Source organism: Macaca fascicularis, chromosome 1 (genome assembly GCF_037993035.2).
Source record: "Macaca fascicularis isolate 582-1 chromosome 1, T2T-MFA8v1.1".
Lineage (NCBI taxonomy): Eukaryota > Metazoa > Chordata > Mammalia > Primates > Cercopithecidae > Macaca > Macaca fascicularis.
The window spans coordinates 3,139,763-3,164,002 of record NC_088375.1 but is presented as its reverse complement, the minus strand read 5'-3'; the positions used below and the strand labels follow the sequence as shown (position 1 = coordinate 3,164,002).

General features: G+C 44.1%; 1 protein-coding gene across 12 annotated transcripts in view; it reads right to left on the bottom strand.

The window, feature by feature from the left end:
* The window catches only part of SMYD3 (SET and MYND domain containing 3), a 765,785-nt gene that overhangs the window by 230,779 nt on the left and 510,766 nt on the right, over positions 1-24,240 (bottom strand). The window contains exon 1 of one of the 12 annotated variants that reach the window (XM_045392865.2): positions 12,969-13,102. The exons of the other annotated variants lie outside the window; for them this stretch is intronic. The gene's annotated coding sequence lies outside the window, so the exon portion shown is untranslated. Of the gene's footprint in view, positions 1-12,968; positions 13,103-24,240 lie in introns of those variants that run through there. 12 annotated transcript variants of the gene reach the window in all.

Sequence of the window (24,240 nt, the reverse complement as noted above, 5' to 3'; positions counted from 1 at the left end):
TGGAGGAAAACAAAATCAAAACTTTCAACTCTAGAAGAAATAGCTTAAAGCACATGCCCTATTGAAGGACACATCACTTAGCTAAAGCAGCCATAATCGTTGTTGCTTTTGTTAGGTATTATGTTTCTGAGGTTATAGCAGGAAAGCTTATAGACACAGCATGAGAAGGGATTTTAGGAAGTCATATAATCAGGGTGTCCATGTTATACACAGGGCGTTCACCCAATCTGCAAATATTTATTAAACTATTCACCAAATACTTGTGAAACCAACGAGGTACCAGGTATTTGCTAAATGATGGAGGTACAGATACTAGCCTCTCCCTCAGCTTTCACAAGAGTTTTATCCAAAAAAAATGAAATAAAAATAAGTAGCTCATTGTGTACATGCGAAAAGGGGAAAAGCAGAGGAACAGAAACTATCCATGTTGTGAGGGGGCGGTGAGAGAGACGGCAAACATACCAAAGAATCTTGCTTTATTTCTCAGTGAAAAGAATTCTAGTCCACCCGTCAGTTGCTCATGTAACCAGACGCTGTCCAAGGAGCATGGGACCGTCCCAACTCAAGGACAAATGTCCCCACTAGCCATGGCTAAAGGACACTTCCCTTAATAATGTCTTTTGATTGGCACAAGGAAATCTACTTATGTGAGTACTTTTCGGGGGGTTCAGTGAGTCACTCACAGACCTATTTCTCACCAAGTCATTCAGAAACATAAATGCACGGGAAAAACAAATTTTAAATATGATAGGACTTTCTGGATGTTAAATTAACTCAATTTCAGAATATTTTCTCACATGAGAGTAATTCTGTAAAGTAGACTTTTGCGTCTTCACAAAATCATCATCAGTACCTGTGCTTCTAGGTGTAAACTGTTTCAGTCAAGTCACAAACTAAATCAGGGCCATCCTCCAGACACTGACTTTTGCTAACCGGCGCCACTGTCTGTTCAGGCTCCCTCCTCTCCTCTTCCCACGTCTCTCAAAGCCGCTTCCGCTGTGAGTGTCCCCACTCTGACACTCGTGTACTGGAAGACTAGTTTTCAATGAGCAAAAAGCTCTCTTTAAATAACATTTTTCAAATTTAGTATGACTAACTTCTGCCCCCAAACCTACTTGTTAGATGGGAAGATTCATTCGCATCTAATCAAACCCAATGCTCTGGCCAGAAACATGAGATTTTAAAACCTTCCCCCTTTTCTCTCTAATCCACGTCATCCAATCTATCAGTCATGACAATTCTGACCCCAGAATGTATCTTGAATCTATTTCATTCTTCCCATTTCCTATGCCAACGGCCTAGGGGAAGGCCCGCCGTCCCCGGCCCAGGGAAGGCCCACTGTCTCTATCCTATGTTATTGTGACACTCTTAACCTCATCTCATGCTTGACCCCTCGAATCCATTCTCTATATACTTCTCTAGAAAGAATGAGAATCACCTTTTCACAAACATGAAGGATTCAGTCACACCCACATTTCACACATTTCAGTGGTTTTCCACTGCTTCGGAATAAAATTAAAACTTTTTCAAATGGTCTAAGAAGGCTCTGCTTGATCCAGCCTCTACTACACAACAGCCATCCCCACTCTTATAGCTTTGCTCCCTCATGGCATGGCTTTAAATGCCACCACTGGATGAAACCCATCCTTGATTACAAAACCGAAAGTAGGGGCTTGGTGCAGCGGCTCACGCCTGTAATCCCAGCACTTTGGGAGGCCGAGGCGGGTGGATCACTTGAGGCCAGGAGCTTGAGACCAGCCTGGGCAACATGGCAAAACCTCGTCTCTACTAGAAATACAAAAATTAGCCAGGTGTGGTGGTACGTGCCTGTAATGCCAGATACTCTGGAGGCTGAGGCGGGAGAATTGCTTGAACCCAGGAGGTGGAAGTTGCAGTAAGCCGAGATCGTGCCACTGCATTCCAGCCTGGGCGACAGAGTTAGACTCTGTCTCAGAAAACAAAACAAAAAACCCCAAAACTTAAAGATTCTCCCTTGCATGAGAATCTTACTTGCCCTCCACTTACCACCATTTGTAGTAATTCCCCTGTTTCCTTCCTGCCCTGTTATGAACACCTCTGAAGGTAAGCCCCAGGCAGGGAACATACTACTATTATAGCGCACGCAGCTGGCAAGCACTCCTTCTCCCTTTCTCTGTTTGTGTATATGTATACACAGCGTGTCTGTGAGGGAGATACTAATAATATTCCCATTTTACAGATAAAGGAGATGGAAGCATAGGTGAAGCTCTTCCCTCCCTCAGGTCACAGAGGCAGGTGCAAGCCCAGACAGTCTCACCCCAGCATCCTGGCTCCCGTCACCTGTCACTTACCATCACTATACACCAGCACGCCTGGCTGTTTGTAGGAGCTCAATCAACACTGGCAGAAGGAATCATGAAGGAATAATAAACTCTTCCAAGTCACAACATCCAGAGACATTTGGTTCCCGTCTAGGTGCTCTTACCCATTCCTGGCTCTACTATTTATGCTGGGATGTATCTTCTGCCCCTTACTAATTGTTAAGTTCGTCTAGAGCAAGAATCATGATTTATCCATCTTCACGCCTCTCATGATACCCAATAGCAGGCGCTCAAAAAACTTTTCCTAGTGTGTGCAGGTATTGAAAACGCAGTAGAAATTAACCACAACGGCAATAAAGTAAAATTCAACTAAGAGTTCCCATAAAAACTGAGTACAACAGTCACCATTCCAGTCATTTCTAGAGCTGATGTGAATCCAGAGCTACTCTGTGTCTCCAGAATTAACAAGCTGCTTTACAGATTGTGTCTTTCCACTTCATGAGTGGGTAGAAATCATCTTTATTAGAAAAAAAATAAGTGAGGCAGGGCGAGAGGCAGAGAGAACTATTTCAAAAGCTTTTCCCTGTCTGTCCTAAATGCTCCAGAGCAGGCAGGTACGCGTCGAGTCCAGCGTTTCAGAGTCTGGCCAGTCCATCACAGGCCTTTGCAATGAAAGGCAGAGTGGCCTCATCCAAGCCTTGTCTCCTGTCAGCAATGCTACCTGTGCGGCCTCTCCCCCTTACTTCCCAAACTCCTCTCCCATTTCTCATTTCTGCTCCCATTTCCCCTTGTTCCTTCCAACACTACGAAGGCAAATTACGGGGCTCAGTACTGAGAAGTCCTTTCCACCTTATTGATAATGAATTTCTTTCCTGGGAAACACCCAGGCTTTTCCCAGACTACAAATTCAGAACAGTACAGCCTAATTTGAGGTGTCCGTCCACTCTCGACAGGCATGCACTGTTAGAAGCACGTGACCACTGCCACACCTTGGAGAGCCCTCCTATGGAATGTGGCTCTCTGCTCCGTGAGTGGGAGGAAATCACGTTTAGCGAAAAGAGTCTCAGCATCTTCATGAAAGAAACCTAGATAGGCGATGAGTCATTGAAGCCCTCTCTCTCTCTCATTACCATCACCACACAGAAATATCTTGAAGAAAGGATGAGTCAACTCAAATGCCCAAGGAGGGCAATGGCAACAGAGATTTGGGAATACCTTCCAGGGTAAAAACAACTAGGATGGGCTGGGGGTGAATAAGGAAGTTCCATCCTGTCTAGAGGTGTCTGTTACCGGGTGAATTATGTTCCCTCCAATAAGATTACGCCAAAGTCCTAACCCCCAGTACCCTAAAATGTGCCTTCCTCAGAAATAAGGTCACTGTAGATAGAATGGGTTAGGAAGAGATCACACTAGAGAGTAAGTAGGCCCCAAATTCAGCATGACTGGCATCCCAATAAGAAGGCGGCCACGTGCAGACGGACACAAGGAGAGTTCCACACGAAGACGGGGGCAGAGACTAGGGTGACGCAGGTACAAGCAGGGAACACCAAGGACGGCCTGCTGCCGCCAGGAGCTATGGGAGAGAAACAGAACAGACTCTGCCTCAGAAGGAATTCACCCTGACAACAGGCCCTGACTTCAGACCTCCAGCCTCTAGAATTGTGAAAAAAAAAAAAAAATTGTTTGAAGCCACCCTGTTTGTGGTATGTCACCATGGCAGTTGTAAGAAACAAATACAGCATCCCAATTCAGACTTAAACACAAGACGACCAAACCCAGGCCCTGGCAGCCAGATGGTCTCTAATCCCAACGCTCACTATTCAGTGGGCAGTCACATTTCTGTCAAAAGCTAAAATGCATTACGAAACTTTTTCTGGTTAAACGATGCATTCTCCTGGATCTCACACATCAGCAGAATTATCTTCCAGATCCCAGGGCTGAGGAGCGAGGCTTCTGCAGTCAGACGCCGGTCTACTGGGCGTCGCATGCCAGCCCTGCCACTCGCCAGCTGTGGGGCTTTGGGAGCTCTGTGCCTCAGTTCCCTCCACCTGTAAGGGGGGCTGATGGTGAAGTCTGCATCAGAGGTAAGGATGCAGGGCACACTGGGAAGCCTGCTGAATTGCAACGAGGGGGAGAACTCAGCAACCCACGCAGCGTGGTCTCCATCACAGGCCGCAGCACTGGATTTTGCTTTATTGTGCATGATCTCTCATTTGCTTTAGTGTGAGCTCATCTAGGACAGGGTCCAGGCCTTGGTCACTTTTGCTTTCCTTGCACATGTGTGGCATGTAGTCAGACACGCCTCAGGAATGAAGGCAGGAATGGACTTCATCGATTCCACTCCTGTGACTGTGAGATCCCTGAGGGCAGGACCCAAGGCCTACATCAACCCTAGAGCCCAGCACCAGGTAAGTGGCCACACAGAGGGCAACGGAAGTCACCGTGTTGGAAGGACGTCTGTAGATGTGTTGCTAACTCCACCAAGCTAGGATGGGAGCAGGAATTAAATGCTTCATTCCAATTTCAAGGTCTGAGTTTGTCTGCTTCCTTTCTGCTTATCACACACATGACATGTAGAACAAATTAGGGTGATGCTTCCTCACTGAGGACTTTTGGGAAACCTATTAAACCCAAGGTACAAAAAATAATTCAAGAACATGACAAATGCAGCTGTCAGTAATTCTGCAACAGGCAGCAAACGCTGAGAAATTCGCTTATTCTCTATGGCTGCTGACGTTGACGGGAGAGCTGCTTTGCAGTCTGGGAAACAAATCCCTACTCCAGACTGTATGATATGGATTCTATCCCACTGTATTGGCATTGTCTAGACTAGCAGTCAACACAGTCCATGGTACCACGGCCACTGTTTTTGTAAATAAAGTTTTGCTGGTACTCGTCCCTGCCTTTCCAGTTATGTACTGCTTATGGCTGCTTTTGAGCTATAAGACAGAGTAAAGTAGTTTAAGGTGGTATCACCCAGAAAGCCTAAATCGTTCACTATCTGACCCTTTATAGGAAGGTCTGTTGATCCTAACTTGGAGCATCCCACTATGATTACACTTACAATTAAGCTTGAAGAGGACAGAAACCTTGTGGATCTGGGTCAGACCTAGCTAGACGACGACCTACCTGATTTACAGTAGGTGCTCAATACATCTGCAAAGAATAAACATGAGGCCAAATAAACATTGAGGTTTTATGACAGGTAGTGGCAACAGCACACAGTGCTAAGGGGATGCCCCCTGGGCTAGACCAGGGTCCTGAAGCTCTGGCCTTTTTGAGAGGATGAGGATGTGCCGCTGCTGGGTGTCCCTTGGTTAACTAGCTACCCGAGAGCCCTCTGGGAGCAGCGGGCTGCACAGACAACCAGGACATCTTCATTCTAAGAATTCAATAGCATTGAGCTGTCAGGACAGACTAAACCTAACTCAGAAGCACCTTTCAGAATCCTTTTTCTATGTATATACGTTTACATTAGAACTGTTTTAAGGGAATAAACACTTTGCAAAGCAGTTTAAATGTAAAGGTTCCCTTATACAGCTGAACCCAAAACAGCTGTCAGAAACCAAACATTTATCAATACAAATGTTCAAGGTACCGAGTGAAAAAAACAGATTTTTAGATCTAAAAGAAAAAGTCCAATCTATCCTGCCATAACAAAAGCAAAGGAGGAGACAGAAAAGCCAGACGTTTGTGAGGATGATGCTTTCATGTTAATGCTGAAAGCATGTGTAAGTTCTGGCTCCAACCAAGTTGTTTACGGTTAAAGTAAGAAGAGGTCCTTTAACTTGGGAAACGATCACACAGACCTTGTTGCAGAAAGAAAGAATTCCATACTATTTCTCTTTTTCTATTTTGTCCTCTCACAGAATTGTTGCTTCCATGCATCAGATCTTCAAACCAGGCTTGGGCAGGAAAGTCTCCCAGCCCTCCCTCCAGTCTGGCTCTGGCTGCAGACCCACGGTCACGGGGACCTTGAGCATGTGGGGTTTTCTTTTCGGAGGGTTTGTAGAACTGTAGCTCTTCACATAATCCAGAGATATTTTTCCTTTAAAATTTTTGGGTAATGCTGAATTCCATCTTTAAAGAGGTGGAAGTTTTAATAACACAGTTGTAATATAGTAACATTTCGATTTTTTGAGACAGGATCTTGTTCTGTCACCCAGGCTGGAGTGCGGTAGCACAACCACAGCTCATTGCAGCCTCCACCTCCTGGGCTTAAGTGATCCTCTGGTCTCAGCCTCTGGAGTAACTGGGACCAGAAGCATGTGCCACTGCAGCTGGCTAATCATTTTTTGTAGAGATGCGGTCTCCCTATGTTGCCCAGGCTGGTCTCAAACTCCTGGGTTCAAACAATTGTCCTACCTGGGCTTCCCAAAGTGCTGGGAATACAGATGTCAGTCACTACACCTGCCCCACATTTATATTTACATAGAAGTAGCATCCTATAGTCTCAATTTCTGATCAAATGTGAAACAATCAAAATGTCAGTCTGAGAGCTGATCTAATGTAATAGTAAAGACTCATTCACAGGTTAAATACTTCCATCAAAGAAATCTTAAAATAACATTTTCTAATTCAGGTTTTTTTTTAACTAATCCCCTTCTAAACCCACTTAATTTGTATTTAATTCATATTCCCATTAATAAAATCAAGGTACTACAGAAACATTGCATATTCCACTAAACTGTGTTTACAATATCAACAAAATCTATTTACTCCATAGAATGAGCAAAAATTCAGACAAGAATTGACTCACTGGATTTGCTTTGAGAACTGTTATATTCCATTGAGAAGTAGGATTTCCTTATTTCTTTTGTAGCCACACCTTTGGAGATGTGGTCAAGCATTCTTTACACAAAACAAGAAGCACTTCCAAAGTGGTTCAAATTTAAAGGTTCCTGTATACAGTTGAACCCAAGACTGGTGTCCGAAACCAAACATTTATCTACACAAATGCTCAAGGTGCTGAGTGAAAAAAAGATTCTTGGATCTAAAAAGTCCGATCTACTCTTCCATAGCAAGGAGCCGGGGCTCTGCATGATGGTAGGTGACTTCCAGCATGATCCTTCCTCCCACGCTCCCAGCTGAGAACACCTCACACTGAAGGGCTTGCAGACCCTGGCCTTCTTTTGTGGCAGCTTTCGGGACACTGTTTCCAGTTATAACTTTTCAGACTTTCACCCCTCGGGGGTTGTGTTCTCATATCAGAATATAAATGCATTTTCATCAAAAGGAAAGAAAATAGAAAAAGAAAATGACTAGTTACAGCAAATTCATTATTTCCTCTAAAAACTAGACACATCAAAATGCTGCTGCTTTATCCAAATTCTTTACTATATTGAAATCATGAAAATGAAACGACAACCAGCTTTCATGACCAGCTAAGAAACGCATCTGATGAGATCAAAAGTCCAGCACATGGTCCCCTGGGACCCATGACCAGATGCCCACAGCAGATTTTTAAATTGTTTGACTTTTCTTCTTAAAAATCTACGTCCTGCTTTTTCTCTTGTTCATTTCAAACCTCCTGTGTGGGAGTGTTAATAAAATCTAACATCTGCAAATTCTCATATTGGTTTGATGAATCCTTGCTCAAATATTCTCCTTTATTCTGGCTGTAAATGATGTGATCTCAGCAATCTCCTGAAAGTATCCAACGATTTAAAAGCCCCGTTGAGTTCACAAACAAACAAAAAGCCCCCTAACACATCAAGACTGAGTCTCCCAACACAGGCTATGATGGAATCATTTCAGTTTTAAGGAATCAGTAGCAAGAAGAACAGGTAGCTCCTGCTAAGAAAGGGTCAGGAGAAAGAGTGGAATGAGGGAGAGAATAAAGGTATGTTTCAGCTTAAAACTAATCATATTCTAGCTCAATTAGAATGCAGCATGTCCAAAACCTTAAATGGGTATTTCATTTGAGTAGACTCAATGAAGTCTAACCTTTTTTTTTTTTTTTAAGATGGAGTTTCATTCTTGTTGCCCAAGCTGGAGTGCAATGGCGCAGTCTCGGCTCACTGCAACTTCTGCCTCCTGGGTTCAAGCAATTCTCCTGCCTCAGCCTCCTGAGTAACTGGGATTACAGGCACATGCCACCACACCCGGGTAATTTTTGTATTTTTAGAAATGGGGTTTCACTATGTTGCCCAGGCTGGTCTCAAACTCCTGACGTCAAGTGATCCGTCCACCTTGGCCTGCCCATGTGCTGCGATTACAGGCGTGAGCTACTGCACCTGGCCCAACCCAACTCTTATCTCAGCATTCAGTGGACAAAACTGCTACCTAGTTCAAAAAGAAAAATTATGTCATCAGGAGCAAACTCCATCAACTTCACACCATGCACCACAAATCCATTTGTACCTGCGCCTGCAGAAGCACCTCCCTGCCGTGCAAGGGCGTGTGCACTCAGCTGGGCCCTGAATGCCACCTCTCCTCTTCATCTTGGACAGGAGCTCTCCAGCTTGAGTGTTCGTGAGAATCACCTGGGAGGCTCATTAAAACGCAGGCTGCCGAGCTACAAACCCAGAGTTTGTAATTGAGTAATCTGAAGTAAGGGCTGGTAATTTACTTTTCTACCAATTTCCAGGTGATGTTTATACGATCCCAGAACACACCGAGAACAACTAATCTAAGACCTGCTACGCCGATCGTCCTCTCCTCATCCCAGACTTTTGAGTCTCTCCTTTCATATTGCTTCTTTCCTTAAGCGTATAAACATGTTCAAATTTGTCATTTTAAAACATAAACAAAAGTCTCCCTGACCTCACTGGGAATGTAGTGTATTTCCCTTTCCTTCTGTACACACATAGGTTCTTGAGAATGTTCTCCACACACCACTTCCTTCCAACTTCTCCTTGCTCTGTCATCTATTTGCCCTCTCAGCTCTGCTGAATGTGCACATCTCATGACCCCACATGAACTTAACAGTTTCCAGGCCAATGGATCCTTCTGAAGTCCCTGCCTTACCCTCTGCCCTATCTGCCATCGCTCACCTGCCCACACAGCATTCCCTCCTCCCTTGGATCTTAGAACCTCTCCCTATCCTGGATCTCCTACCACCTCCTTCACTGCCTTCCTTTTGGTCTCCTTTCCTGTAGTATCTGCTTTTCACCATCCCCATAAGTGCTGGGGATCCCTTGGGACCTGTCCTCGGCTCTCATCTTCTCATGCCATACATTTCGCCGGAGAGTTCTCATCCACGCCTTTCACCTATAATCTATATCCTAATGGCTCTCAAATCTAGACTTCTCTCCTAAACTTCAACTATATAGAATGATCATCAATTAGACAATTCTGTGTCCAACAGGCCTCTCAAAGTTATCAATGCTTAAAAGTGAACCCATTAATTTCTACCTCGTTCCCGTTCCCCTTCCTTTATTTTTTTACCCAAAAAAATGGCTCCTCCAACTACCCAGTCATGCAAACCACCTTTACGTCATTAAGGAAAAACGTATCCTTATGTCTCAAGCACAATCATATCCCAAGTGCCATCCAATCCACCTCTTAACTCTATCTCAAATCTGCTCCCTTATTCCCATCTCCAAGACTGTTGCTCCAATTTGGGTCAACATCATCTCATCTGGACCAATGTAATGCACCCCATTCAGGCCTCTTAAGTTCTCTACTCTGCTGACGTAATCTTTCAGTCTTACAGGATAATCCTCTCTGCAGAATTCTTCAATAGCCCCCCATGGCCACTGAAATAGTGTCAGCTCTTCGGCATGCCATTCAGCTTTTAACAATTGGTTCTTCCCTTTCTTATCAGCATTTCTAGTCACCTCCTTCTCCTATTTTAAGCTCCAATAATATAAAAAACTAGTTAATGATATCTTTGAATGTGGCATGCTCTCTTACAATGAAAACTTCTACATATTTTATTCCCTCTGGTTGGAAAACTATTGATTAAAATCCCTGCACCAACATGTTCTTCTTTCCAAAACCTTCCCCCAGTGTTCTTGACTTTGGACTCCTTTCTGGCTCTTATTCCACTTGAAACTCCACCTGTTTCCAAGCCTAACACTGCGCCATTCAAAGGTAAATCCTTGAATCCTTAGTGCTGATAATACCTATATCATCAAAATAGGAGCCCTGCTAAAAAGTACTTTTATATAACGTGTCAGTGATTCTGAACAAGGAAACACACTACCCTGGCCGTGCAGTAAGCGAGTCTACCAAACAGTTTAGGATCATTTTTAGTGTTTCATTCTCCTCCTACAGAATTTTAGATGACCAACATCACATTTATTTCGTCTCAACTTTAACATGTTTAGTCTCTTGTTTACTTCATTTCTTCCAGGAAGAAATGGAGAGAGGACCCACTGAAATTCAGCTTGGGGATATGAGGAATCTGGTGAAAGATTTTCTGGAGTTTTCTCATTACAACAGTGTTTCTTTTCTAGTCATTAGAAGAATGAAGGGAGCCGAGGGAAGCTGATACTTGGGAGTTTTACATTTTCTATACCTCAGTTTGTTTTCTGCCATTTCAACAAAAGACAGCTACTCCCAAATACATTTTTGCTATATGCAACTCTGCTGTTATTCCTGTAGCCGGTCCAAGTTTTTTAGATTACTCACACAGCCCCCTAGTGAGCCCAGCTGCTTTTATACTATTATGATACCATAAACAAAATTATATAAAATTTTAAGGCCAGTAGTAAATGCCTCAATTAGCTGACTGGAACATGTAAGCATTTGGGCATTTTCATGGTCTTCAGTGAAGGTTTTACTGCCCTGAAAAGCCCACCCTGTACATTATCTAAGAACAGAAAGTCTCCATCTCCACTCTCGGTTGTTCCAGCATAAAGGTGACTCCCCCACGCCCACATGCAAGGCTGACAAGAACGGGTCACCATCAAAGAGAATATGCTAAGTGCATTGAAACAGGCTGTGTACGATCTTCATCAAACTTAAGGTAGTTAAAGCCACGCCTTACAAGTATTTTTAAAGAGAACTGGTATAGGTAGATACAGCAAATGAACCTGTATTTCAGAATCAAGAGACAAATGTAAGTAGAACTTGATGAACATATTTGCTTTTTATGTAAATGTCAAGGTACACATTGTGGAACAACTGGGCTCTCTGCTGGAGAGCTTACCTCGTTTCACATGAGTCATCACCTGTGGGTGAACAGGAAACGCTGACAGATCTACACGAGATAAAACGGATCATAGCAGTCTTGGAATCAACACACTTTCATGATGAAACCAACTCATATTCATGCCTCCAGATACAGCTTCGGCATGAAACCAAGTTGAAGAACGTCCAAATATTCTTGAAGAATCCAGATGTTCCCGTAATCAGCCACTGATCAATTTCCCAAGAGAAAAGAACTTAAACAAGGACGGGAAATTCCAAGATGTTTAATATCCAGAGGATATGTGCATCCAGATAAACGTCACACTCAGACCACAGGAAGCTATAGCTCTACTGTTCACTGATGTAGTCAGATGTCTAGAACTTTATGCCAGTATCTACCCCCCACATACCATTACTGTTTTAGAGATAAATTAGCAAACACCAAAAATTAGAGGAAAAAAAGATCTAGAAAACAAACAATTGAAAAGAACTAAAGAAGCCAGAGCCAGGGAAGTTTAACAATCATTAGTAACAGGTGATAGCCATTGAAACTTTTCTACGTTCCTTTGGCTTCACGCTAAAACTTCGTTTTCTTAACTTATTCCTCACGACAATTTTTAATTTAAATTGATTATTCCCACTTTATAAATATGAAAACTAAGGCTTAGCAATATTAAGAGATTTACCCAAGGCATATGACTTGTCAACAGTGGAGACGGAATTTGAACTCAGCCTTTCTGATTCCAAAGCCCCATCACTTAAGCACCACACGAGAGCCTGGAGCAAAGGCTCATGGGTGACCCCAGTCTTCAACATCTGAGGGTTTGTAATATGGAAGGCAGAAGAGATTGGTTGTATTCTAAAGCAGGAGTTCTCCAAACCTGTTTGTACTGGAGAATCATCTCTGACACTCAAAAAGAAAAAAGAAAATCACAGCTTCTAAGGTCCTACTCACAGATTCTGCTTCAGTTGATCTGGCACAGAGGTCAGAAAACTGTATTTTTATAATGCTCTGCTGGGTTTGAGAATCACTGCTCTATACCTCAGAACTAGAATAAATGCAGAGGAATTACTAGGGGGCAGGTTTGGCTTTACATTATTAAACAGACAGACAAACCAACCAAACACACCCACACACACCCCGCCACCCACACACCAGTCCTAACCACAGGGCTACACAGGCCTCCCGCGCCCAGTCATAACCAACAGAGCTTCCCAAATGGAGCTGTAGCTGCCTCCTCCAGCGCCACGATGTAATGGAGAGAACCACAGGGCTACACAGGCCTCCCCCGCCCAGTCATAACCAACAGAGCGTCCCAAATGGAGCTGTAGCTGCCTCCTCCAGCACCACGATGTAATGGAGAGAACCACAGGGCTACACAGGCCTCCCCCGCCCAGTCATAACCTACAGAGCGTCCCAAATGGAGCTGTAGCTGCCTCCTCCAGCGCCACGATGTAATGGAGAGAACCCAGTCTCCGGAAACAGAGGCTGCCGCTTGCAGTGCCGATTCAGCCATTCTTAGAGCTTTGGTCAAGTTATTTTCTCTGAGTCTCGGTTTGCTCAACTGGAAATTATTGGAGAACACTTACCTCAAATAACTGTTAAGAATTAGAGACAATTAGGTAAAATTCAAAGAACCATGTCTGATGTGGCACCTGCCCACTTGAAATGTAACCATCTTCTTCTGTAGCTTCTGTAGCAAGCCTCTGTATGTGGACAGCGTGGGCCGCCTCTGCAGCACCCCTTCCCCTTATTCCCACCGTTGTCCCACCCACTGACGTGGCCACGGCCGATTGGCTTCAAGCCCAGGTTTTAGCAATGGGCTCTGACTGGCCTAATCCAATCAGCCCACACCTGGCCCCCATGCTCTAGCCATAGGCTGTGACCAGAGCCCAGGCCAATCAGCAAATTGTGTTCCCCTGGCAGAGACCAGCTTGGGAGGAGGGGAGTGTGTGTCCAAAATCAGAATGAACTCAAAGACTTTTGTTTGACAGTAGGAGGAAAGGGAGTATGTCCTCTTCCAGAATGTAGGACATGTCAGCCTGAGGGCTGACACTCAGCAGCCATTCTGCCACCAAGAGCCTTTATCAAACTATGTCTGAAGCCCAGGCTATCTCCATATTTTTGAGATCTGTGAACCAATAAATTCCCCTTATCATATTATTTAAGCCTTGTGGTGGTTTTTCTATGGCCAAGGTTGAACACCCTGTAACTTATCCAGAATCCCTTGGCTGGGACTGGTGAGATGTAACCACTTAGACCATTTCTAACTTTATGATTCCATGACTTCTTAGACTTTATACAATTAATACCTGTCTTCACATTGACCACACTTCTGATGACTGGTTTCTGCAGCCTGGAACATCCTGTTCCCCCTTCTCTTCCTAGGAAATCCTGCTCACCTTTTAGGGCCCAGCTGAAATGGGTCCACTGCTGCAAGATCCTTGAAGAAGAATCAGTTAATCCATCTTGCTGGGCACTCCCCCAGCACTGGACTGTTTCCTCTCTTAGCCTTAATTTCACTGGGTACTTTTTTCACTCCTATCTTCACCTACATTTAGGCTGTGTGCACCTTGAAGACAACATCCCCGTCCCCAGGCATTACTTGCTAGCAGGTCAACTGTGCAGCAAAGTAGCACAAATCCAGCTCGCTGCACATGTCCAACGCCTAAGACGAGGCTGGGCCTGCAGCAGGCTTGCAAGAAACAGCCACTCATTCATTCAGTGTCACACGAGCAGTTAGCTGGACACAAAGGAGATGCTGCACATGTCCAACGCCTAAGACGAGGCTGGGCCTGCAGCAGGCTTGCAAGAAACAGCCACTCATTCATTCAGTGTCACACGAGCAGTTAGCTGGACACAAAGGAGATGCTGCACATGTCCAACGCCTAAGACAAGGCTGGGCCTGCAGCAGGCTTGCAAGAAACAGCCACTCATTCATTCAGTGTCACACGAGCAGTTAGCTGGACACAAAGGAGAAGCACAGCGAAGGCTTCTGCCTTAGCCTTCCAGGTGTCTGACCTTGTACCTTGAAGGGATTAGACAGTAATACGTTCTCCATCTTGCACTGCTGATTTCCAATGACAAGTGGGGTTCCCCCACTCCCACAGAGGATTACAGGTCAGCTTAGGTATGGTAGGGTTTGGGGACTGGAGGTGGTTTAGAGTTTTTTCCAACCTTATTAAACTTACTCAGAGCTTAGCATCTATTAATGAAATTATGTTTTCTATAATAAAAGTAGAGAACTCAAATCCTATAGATGCCCTGACCTTCAGATATCAAAATTCAATTTTAAAAAATATTACACATACCAAATACAATATATCTATTCTGTGACCTCTTCTCTGACACCAACAACTGTAAATTTAATATCATCCTATGTTACCTGAGGTAGTTGAAGGGTGTTTCTTCTACGTTTGTTGTATTTAGCTTTTTCCTCTTTAAATTTTATTATTTATTTTTGAGACAGGGCCTCAGTCTGTGGCCCAAGCTGCAGTGCAGTGGTGTGATCATGGCTCAATGCAACCTTGACCTCCTGGGCTAAAGGGATCCTCCCGCCTCATCCCCCCAAGTAGCTGGGACCACAGGGATGTGGCTGGGACTACAGGCGTGCACCACCACACCTGGACAATTTTTTTTATTTTTTGTAAAGACAGGATCTCGCTATGTTGCCCAGGTTAGTCTCAAACTCCTGGGCTCAAGCAATCCTCCCGCCTGGGTATCCCAAAGTGCTGGGATTATAGGCACGAGCCACCATGCCTGGGCAGCTTTTCCTTTAAATGAGAAAAGTGGTGAGAGAGAACTGTCTCCTAGTCCTAATTCCATTTGGTCACACAGCTATCTAGACCTTGAATAAAATTTCTGCATCTGACATGGTTTCAGTGGCTGCAATGAGAAAGGAAGTATACAGAACAAGGTAGGAGTAGATTTGTTATTCACACTCCAACACCTGATTACTTTCTCAAAAACTAGGATATTTCCTGCAACCCAGATTCCTCATTGACAGGAATCATCTCCGTATGAAGGAAGGGATCAGGAGCCAAGAAATAAGAGTGGCCTCTAGAAGCTGGAAAAGGTGAGGAAGCAGATTCTCCCTAGGGCGTCCCGAAGGAACCAGCCCTGCCAACAGTCTTGAATTTCAGTCCAGTGGGACTCATGTTGGACTTCTGACCTACAGCGCTGTTAAGATAACACAAGTGTGGTTTTTAAAGCCACTGAGTTTGTGGTAATTTGTTATGACAGAAACAGAAAGGGAGTGCACTGACTTTCCTGCACCAGTGGCCACTAACTGGCATCTACACTAGTCCCTTTTCAAACAGCAGGGCTGTTTAAAAAAATTGTTATGTTTATCAGACATGAAGCATAAGCAGAAGTCATAATCATAAGTTGAAGTCAATTAGAAAAAAGAAAATATTAAAATTTACCAGAGATCCAAATGAGAAAAATTCAGTATCAAACATTCCTCTTATATTCACAAAACAGACCTGAATACATACATACTTTAACTAAAATGATTTCTTTTCTATATGTGGAAAAAATGCACTTATTCATTAATTCAACACATAATTTACAGAGCCTCTCCCACCTGCCAGGCACTGTGAGGAACCCTGCGTGTTTCCTGCCTTCAAGATGCTCGCCATCTAGCTGAGCCAGGGCAGGTGTGGAAAACATTTTCACATTAGTTCATTAATGCTAAAATAGGAAATAGGAAGAGAGCCACAGCTTAAAAGTTACGTCATTACAGACAGAGCTACCAGCAGAGAACTAAGCCATGTGCATTTGTTACTGTTTCTGAGCAGCTGAAAGCAACCAGCTAAATTACTTCACACAGTTCTGAGGGTCAGGAATCCGGGAGTGTCTTAGCTGCATGGTTCTCTCTCAGGGTGTTTCAGGAGGTTGCAGTCAAACTGTCAGCTGGAGCCACAGTCAGCTCAAAGACGGACAAAGGCTGGGGCATCTAAGCTCACTCCTGTGGTTGCTGGCAAACCTCAGTCACTGCCCGGCTGTTTGCCAGGGGCTTGGGTTACTTGCCAGGAGGGCTGCCCCTTAGAGCTGCTACAAGAAGGCAGGTGACTTCTTCCCCAGTGACCTGAGAGATTCTGACCAAAACAGAAGCCAATGTGTTTTACAACTGGATCTCAGAAATGGCCTGCCATCATTTCTATCACATTCTATTGGCCACACACACCAACTGTGATACAATGTGGGAGGGGAGTACCCAAGGGTGTGAACCTCAGGAGGCAGGAATCATTGGGATCAGGTTGAAGCCTGACTTCCACGCCATGCTATTCCAAAACATTTCAACAAAGGAGCCATGTAGTAAACCAAGCATGGTTCTAGAATGGCGGTCATGGGCTCTGGAGTAGTCGTGGATCGGCTACTCTCCAATGTATCAAGGCCTCAGTTTCCATAGCTGCAAAATGACAACGGAGTCCCAAGTGTTAATAAAACACTGGGAGGCAGGAGGGCCGCTGCTTCCACACTCAACCTTTACTGGGTGGTCATCATGTTCCAGACACTGTTTGAAGGTTACACCCTTATTAACTCACTTCCTTCTCATTATAACCCTCTGAGGTGCTTACAATGTTCACCGCTGTGTAAGAGCTGAGAAGACTGAAGCAAAGAGGGTTCATCCATTTGCCAAAGCCTCACCATTAATAAGAGGTAGTCAGGATTTGAACCTAAATGGTTTGGCATCTAAATCCCCATTATAAGCCACTGTACTCTCTAACAGAGGGTATGGAAATAATGCAAGTCAGTAAACTATTTACAAAATCAGCAGCAATACTAAACTTTAAAAGAAGAAACCACATTTAAAAATTTGGTTGAAAAATAGACAGGAGCCAAGCATGGCGGTGCTCACCTATAACTGCAGCTACTAGAGAGGCTGAGGTGGGAGGATCACTTGAGCCCACGCGTTCAAGACCAGGCTGGGCAACATAGCAAGACCTTGTCTCAAAAAAAAGATAGATAGATAGATAGATAGATAGATAGATAGATAGATAGATAGATAGATAGATAGATAGACAGACAGACAGACAGACAGACAGACAGACAGACATAGATTCCATTTACATGAGGGACCTAGAGTGGTCAAACTTATAAAGACAGAGGGATGGATGCTCGGGCTGGGGGAATAGGGAATGGGGAGTTAATATTTAATGGGTACAGAATTTTAGTTTGAGATATTGAAAAAGTTCTGGGGATGGATGGTGGTGATGGTTTCACAACAGTGTGAATGTATTTAATGTCATTGAACTATATACTTATTTAATTGGTTATATAATTTGATTTAAATGGTCAATTTCATGTTATGTATGTTTTACCACCATCAGAAGAAGACATTAAACTACAATATCTGATATTCCATCCAGGGGCTTCCTCAAAATGGAAAATCCCCATGGCTAATCATTTCAGATGCTTAGAAAATCGTTTCGTTCTAAGGTGCAGAAAGGAATCCAAAAGGACTTGTCTTTTCTGGTTGGTCCATCATCTTTCTCTCAACTTCTTTTCAATAAAACAATAAAATAAAATATGAGAAGAGCTTCCGTTACTCTTCTCTCTCCCAAGTCACATAAGAGCAATTTTTAAGTGTGTTCCATTCCTAAAGCCAGAAAAATCTGCCCACACAGGGTGCTTCACAGCATGAACATCAGGAATTACTCTGTGGTTCTCATTATTTCTACCCTTCTCTGATGTGCCCTGTGTGTTTCAAGAGTCAACAAAATGAAAGTGAAGGCATCAGCTGAGAGGGACACTGGGCTTTCGGCAGAGGGACACACGATGAGGTTACTGTTGTCCACGTGTCGGACGGCTGGAGACGCTGTGAGAGTTACTCTCTCCGGAGGTCAGCACCTTGGATCTATGTCCTGGTCTGTCCGTGTGTTGGACTGCTAGAGACACGGTGGGAGTTACTCTCTCTGGAGGTCAGCACCTTAGATCTACGTCCTGGTCTGTCCGTGTGTTGGACTGCTGGAGACACGGTGGGAGTTACTCTCTCTGGAGGTCAGCACCTTGGATCTATGTCCTGGTCCTGCCCTCACCCTCTGAAATAAGCATTTTCTCCCAGGACATCAAGGAGCTGTGGAGCTCCAAGCATTTTCCTCACCACCCTGGCCATCTCCCACGTTTAGGAGGAAACTTATACTTCCATGGGGCCTTTGTTTGCCTCATTTCAGAACTGCGGGAGGGCCTACTCATAAAATGACGTTTTATGCCCTTAATTAAGAGCATATGTTGAATTTACCACTCTTATTATCCATCTATATGCAGATCACAGTACTAGGTGGTATGAAGTGAGACTGAGAAAGTAAGAGATGAAGAAACTCAAAAAAAAAAAAAAAAAAAGAAAGAAAGAAAGCCGTAAAAAGGACACAGGTAAAATCTAACCTTCGGCTGGGCACCATGGCTCACGCCTGTAATCCCAGCACTTTCAGAAGCCGAGGCAGGCAGATCACAAGGTCAAGAGATTGAGACCATCCTGGCCAACATGGTAAAACCCTGTCTTTACTAAAAATACAAAAATTAGCTGGGGGTGGTAGCACATACCTGTAGTCCAAGCTACTCGGGAGGCGGAGGTTGCAGTGAGCCGAGATCGCGCCACTGCACTCCAGCCTGGTGACAGAGCAAGACCCCGTCTCAAAAAAAAAAAGAAAAAGAAAAAGAAAATCTAACCTTTGAAAAATTGAATGATTAAGACATGAATAAATAAAACATCACTCGCCTAGATGTTTCTAATGTCCACTAAACAAGTTGTCATGCTTGTTAAAGCTACAGACCACAGGTGGCTTCACAAACCTCAGGACAACCTGAGAAGCAGCCCGGTGCTACACGGAAGTCACTGGACTGGTATAGAAACAAGAGGTCCAAACCCTGACTTTCGCATTAATTCATTTATTGTTTATGATGACGTCCACCCATATGACAAGTATTTAGCCTACGTCTGTTTATACACCTGAGAAATGGAGAACAGTAACAAATGCCTGAGGTTGCTCTGAGGATGAAACAGGTAATTTATGCCAACGTGTTTGGTAAATATTTACAGATGATACAATTATGAACTGTAGGGCTGGATGATATTTCAAGATACCAATTTGTGCTCTTCTCTTTGCATCGCCTCTTTCTTTTTCTCCCACAGATCAGACTCTGCTCGGTGCCTCGGGGAGGCATGTGGCAGTAGCGAAAGCAGAAACCATCTGCAAAATCTGGGATGCAGTAGCGGGTGGGGGAGAGACTAAAGCAGCCCGAAGGTCTGACGGAGCGGGGGCCTAGGCCCCAATTCTAAGCAGGGCTGCCACCCAGAAGCCCAACTTCCCCAGGAGGGGGATTTGGATGGACAGAGACACAAGCAACTCCCGAGTCCTGTGTGTGGTAAGGATGCATCCGAGAGCCACCAGACCTGCGCGGGGGGGCGGGCTAAGAGAGCCACGCCCCTAACAGCATGGTCCTGGGGATAAGCCCAGAACGCTGAGTGGGGAGATTAAGTTTTCCACCACAGCAGTAGAAAGAGAATCAGCGCCAGAAATTGGGCAGATTTATACAAAAAGAAACGAAACGTTATTTTTGGCACATTAGAGTGCGGGGACTGAGTTTTATACCCATTATAATATTTAACTTCCCAACACCTAAAATCTTTCTGGCAGTTAACACTGAATTCCCAATGTAAGAAATGGTTCTTGTTTAACTTTATAAATACATATATGTAAGCCATCTTCTCTGACTAAAAAGACCACAGATTGTGCTTCTCTAATGAAATTGTGAAATGATTTTCTATATGTCGCTAGCCACATAGAGGACGCTAAATGAAAAGCTGTTGGCCGATGGGTGACAAATTGTCCAGGGCAGCTCATAACTTCCCTAGACTCTTGCGATCAATGGCACACACCTGCCAACCAGTGGGCTGGGGTTAGGGGTATAGTGTGTTGTGATGAATGGAGCTTTTCTCCATGCAATGCTAATGGGTTTATATAGAACAGAATTCATGACACAGGTGTTATTTTAAACATTGTGCTCTAATAACCACTTGAAAATTGAACAAATACATACATACTCATTAGGCCAGGACCTTATCTATCAAGTTACCGTCTGCATTCCCAGAGCCTCGCAGAGTACTAGGCACAGAGTACAAATTCAGTAACTATCTGGTGAGTGTTAACTCACAGAAGACACAACACTGCCTCTCCCTTCACCTCTGAAATGCAAAGTAGAGGTGTAACTCCAACAAATAAAGCCAAGCCCAGTATTTAAAAGCCCAAAACAAATCAAGTGCACCACACAGAACAAGAGCTTTCCAGTGTCTGTCCAAACCGGGGACACCTACAGAAACTCAGAAAGTTCAAAGCCTATGGGAGGGGAATGCGGGAGAGGGAGAGGGACTGATGGACCAGCCCCGGCTTTACGCTTCCTCTAGCTCCTCCTCTTCTTTAGCAAGGTGCCTCTGTGCTTTCCGTGAAGAAGTTGGCCCCAGAACACGACGTGCCTCTCAGGGAAGTTCTGATTTATGAACTGGCACCGAGGCGACGTCGCTGGTGTGGAACACCACGGCGTCTGTGTCTAGGGTACGTGCATATGCTGCGTTTTTCCGCAGGTGCCTCGCAGTCTGCTCTGGCTCTTAGGGCTTCCGAACTCAGTTCAGAGCATGGATTTTAATTAATGAAATGAAACACTGGCCCTACACAATGAGACACTTAATGAATGTATTTAACGATGCCAAATATGGGGAGCCCCTTTAGGGAGAGAAGCAAAAGGAACAGGAGAAAAAGATCGATTTGTTAAAAGACACTCAAAGCGACTGCATGTTAATCTAAGACAGTGGGGACGTCATCTGGGGGGTGGTCCCCGGAAAATCAACTTCATTGTGAAATGAGAAGTATGAGCATCTTTCTTTTGACTGAAATTCATTGAGCGTCTATCGAGCTGCTACTTTAGCACGCTTGCTGCTGGGAGACACACAAGATCTCCTTCCTCCTCAAGACACATTTGATAGACATTATTTGATAGACCTCACTAAGAAAAACTGTTTTTTGGCTAGCAATGCACTTTCACCTCACATGATTTCACTTCCTCTGAGCTGTGAATCCGCAGTGGCAGGGATTCTCTCCCCTGAGGAAAACCAGGATGCGGGCTGGCTGGCTGGCTGGGTGGGGTGGTGGGAGGCAGCAATGTGCAGGAAAGGACTTCCTCAGGCCAGCAGGCTATGCAGTAGCACACAGGAGCAAGCTCCGCACCCACCGTCACGATTCCCAACCCTTCCCAGACCTCAGCACCTCCACCACCACCAGGGAAACAAGACACAGTCACAGCAGCTGAGAGCACTTTAGGACAAAGGGGGAAGGACAAAGGCAGGCGGTGAGGATGGTCAGGGAGTGATCAGAACTGCTGGGAGAAAGACCAGCCATTGCCAAGTGTGTCTTCAAGTCCTAAACTTCCCTGGAGAGATCACAGCTTCCTCTGGCAGATGCCCAGACAAGAGGTCACGGATAGGCACTATCCTGGCAATGCCCAGACAAACCAACCTCCCTCTGATTCCACTGAGAGGTCTGACAATAACACAGTTTTGTAGACAAGGAAACTCAATGCGTGGCGTTCCTCCAGGGAAAATGCTGTGCTGGACCAGGGCCAGGGCCTGCCAACACCTGCGAGCAGACGAATTCCAAAATGTACAGTCACAGGCTGGCTCCTCTGAGGCTGGGCTCGCAGCGTTTCATCAAAAGAAATAAAGATAAGGAAGTATCTTCCTGCTAAGTAGCTTCCTTCTTCGGTGGCACCCCACTCGTCTCTCACCCACCCTTGGGAAGGGAATGGAGATCATTAACCCTGGGTAAAAAGTACAATGAGACTTCATTTTCTGAGCTCCCAGAGGTTTTGGAACCTACGGAGACGTGATTCTTGCTGAATAAATAATTCTAAGTCAGTGACCTGACTAGGGACTCATGTCTGAAACACAGCTTGATCCTTCAATTTTCAAGCGTTCCTCCTTTTATTTACGAGCCAATATTTCCATGTGACAACCACATGCCCATCCCATTAGGAGGGCTATTACAAAAGAAATGAACAGTAAATCCTGGTGAGGACGCAGAGAAACTGCAATCCCCGGGCATTGCTGGTGGGGATGAAACTCCTGCAGCTGCTGTGGAAAGCAGTCTGGAGGCTCCTGAAAAAGTTAAACTCCCAAACGATCCAGCAATTCTGCTTCTAGGTATATGCCCAAAGGAAACGCAAACAGCGGCTCAGCAGATACTCTGTTCACAGAACGTTACTCAATTTCCAAAACATGGAAACGACCCAAGCATCCACCATCGGATGAACAGAAAAAATGTGGTGTAGACACAAAACCTTATTTTGCCATAAAAAGGAAAGGAATTCTAATAATGCTACGGCTGGAGGAACCTTGAAGAGATTATGTTAAGGGAAAGGAGCTGGACACAAAAGGACAAATACTGTGTGATTCCACTTATGCGAGGTTCCTCGAGTGGCCAAATTCACAGAGACACAAAACAGATTGGTGGTGTCAAGGGCTGAGGTGAAAGGGGAGTGGATGAGGATTGCTTAATGGGGTAGGAATTTCTCTGAGGTGATGAAAAACTTAGAAATAGATATGGTGCACAACCCTGTGAATGTAATTAATAGAATGTAATTAATATCACTGAATCACAGACTTAGAGATCATTCAAATCACAAGTTTTATGTTAAATATATTTTACCACCAAAAAAAGCCCACAAAAACAACCAAACATGAAACCAAACTGTAGAGAAGAAAGTGAGGTGGAAATAAAAAAATAAAATAGAAAAAAAGAGCTTAAGAAATAAAAGGGGAAGATTGCAAAAAGCACACAGAATAATTACATTTAGCAATGCTGCTATATTAACTACATGTATGTAGTATTTATTCTGTGCCAGGAATTGTTTGGGGTGCTATACATATAACAACTTGTATAACCTTCAATGGGAACCCCTTGATGTAGGTTTTTATTATTATCCTCATTTTAAAGTTAATAATTCTGAAAAACAGCAAGGTTAAGTATCTTGCCCAAGATCACAGAGCAAGACAGTGGTGAAGCCTAGATTTAAACACAGAAAATCTTGACCCAGAATCTATGTTTTTAAACAACTAAGCTGGTTGCCAGTATAAAAGACCTAAGAGTGAGTCAAAAAAAGAAAAAAAGAAAGAAAGAAAGAAAAAGGAGTTTAAGAATAGGGATGTATCAACAATTACGTGTTACCTAAAGCAAGAGACAGAGAAAGAGAGATAAAGACTAATGAAACGAACATACTGCATTCTTATTTCAAAAGTGAAATACTACTTGCTCAATAAATAGTACAGAGTACTACTGATCTTTTAGGCTCACCCAAGTCTCTCCCAGAAAACAAACAATAAAGCAGAAAGAGCATGGAACTTGAGGTGATAAAATCTAGTTTTAAATCCTGGCTCAAAGACTTACTTTGCTTACTTCTTCATTTAGCAAGTATGTAGCGAGTGCCAGCTATCGGCACCAGGGAACGTGCTGGCTGGTTCACTCAAGGTTTTGAATCCTAGTTCCTCTTTTATAAAATTGGAATAATATGTCTACCTTACAGGGTTGTTAAGAAAGCTAAATGAGATAGGCTATGACTGTTTTGTCTCCTGGTTTACACTCAGTAATGGTTGACTGAAGATGTTTTCTCTTGCATAATTTCTCAGAATAAAAATTTGTGATGATGATAAGATACATAAATCATGCGGCTTGGGTTTTCAATGGAGGCATTGTGACTGCCAGGCTGTAGACAAATATACACAGCTATGTGGCTCCTTGTGCCCCACCCTCTTTCTTACCCTTAAGCTGGCGAGATGATGACACATGGCAGGACACCGATAAGTGTCAG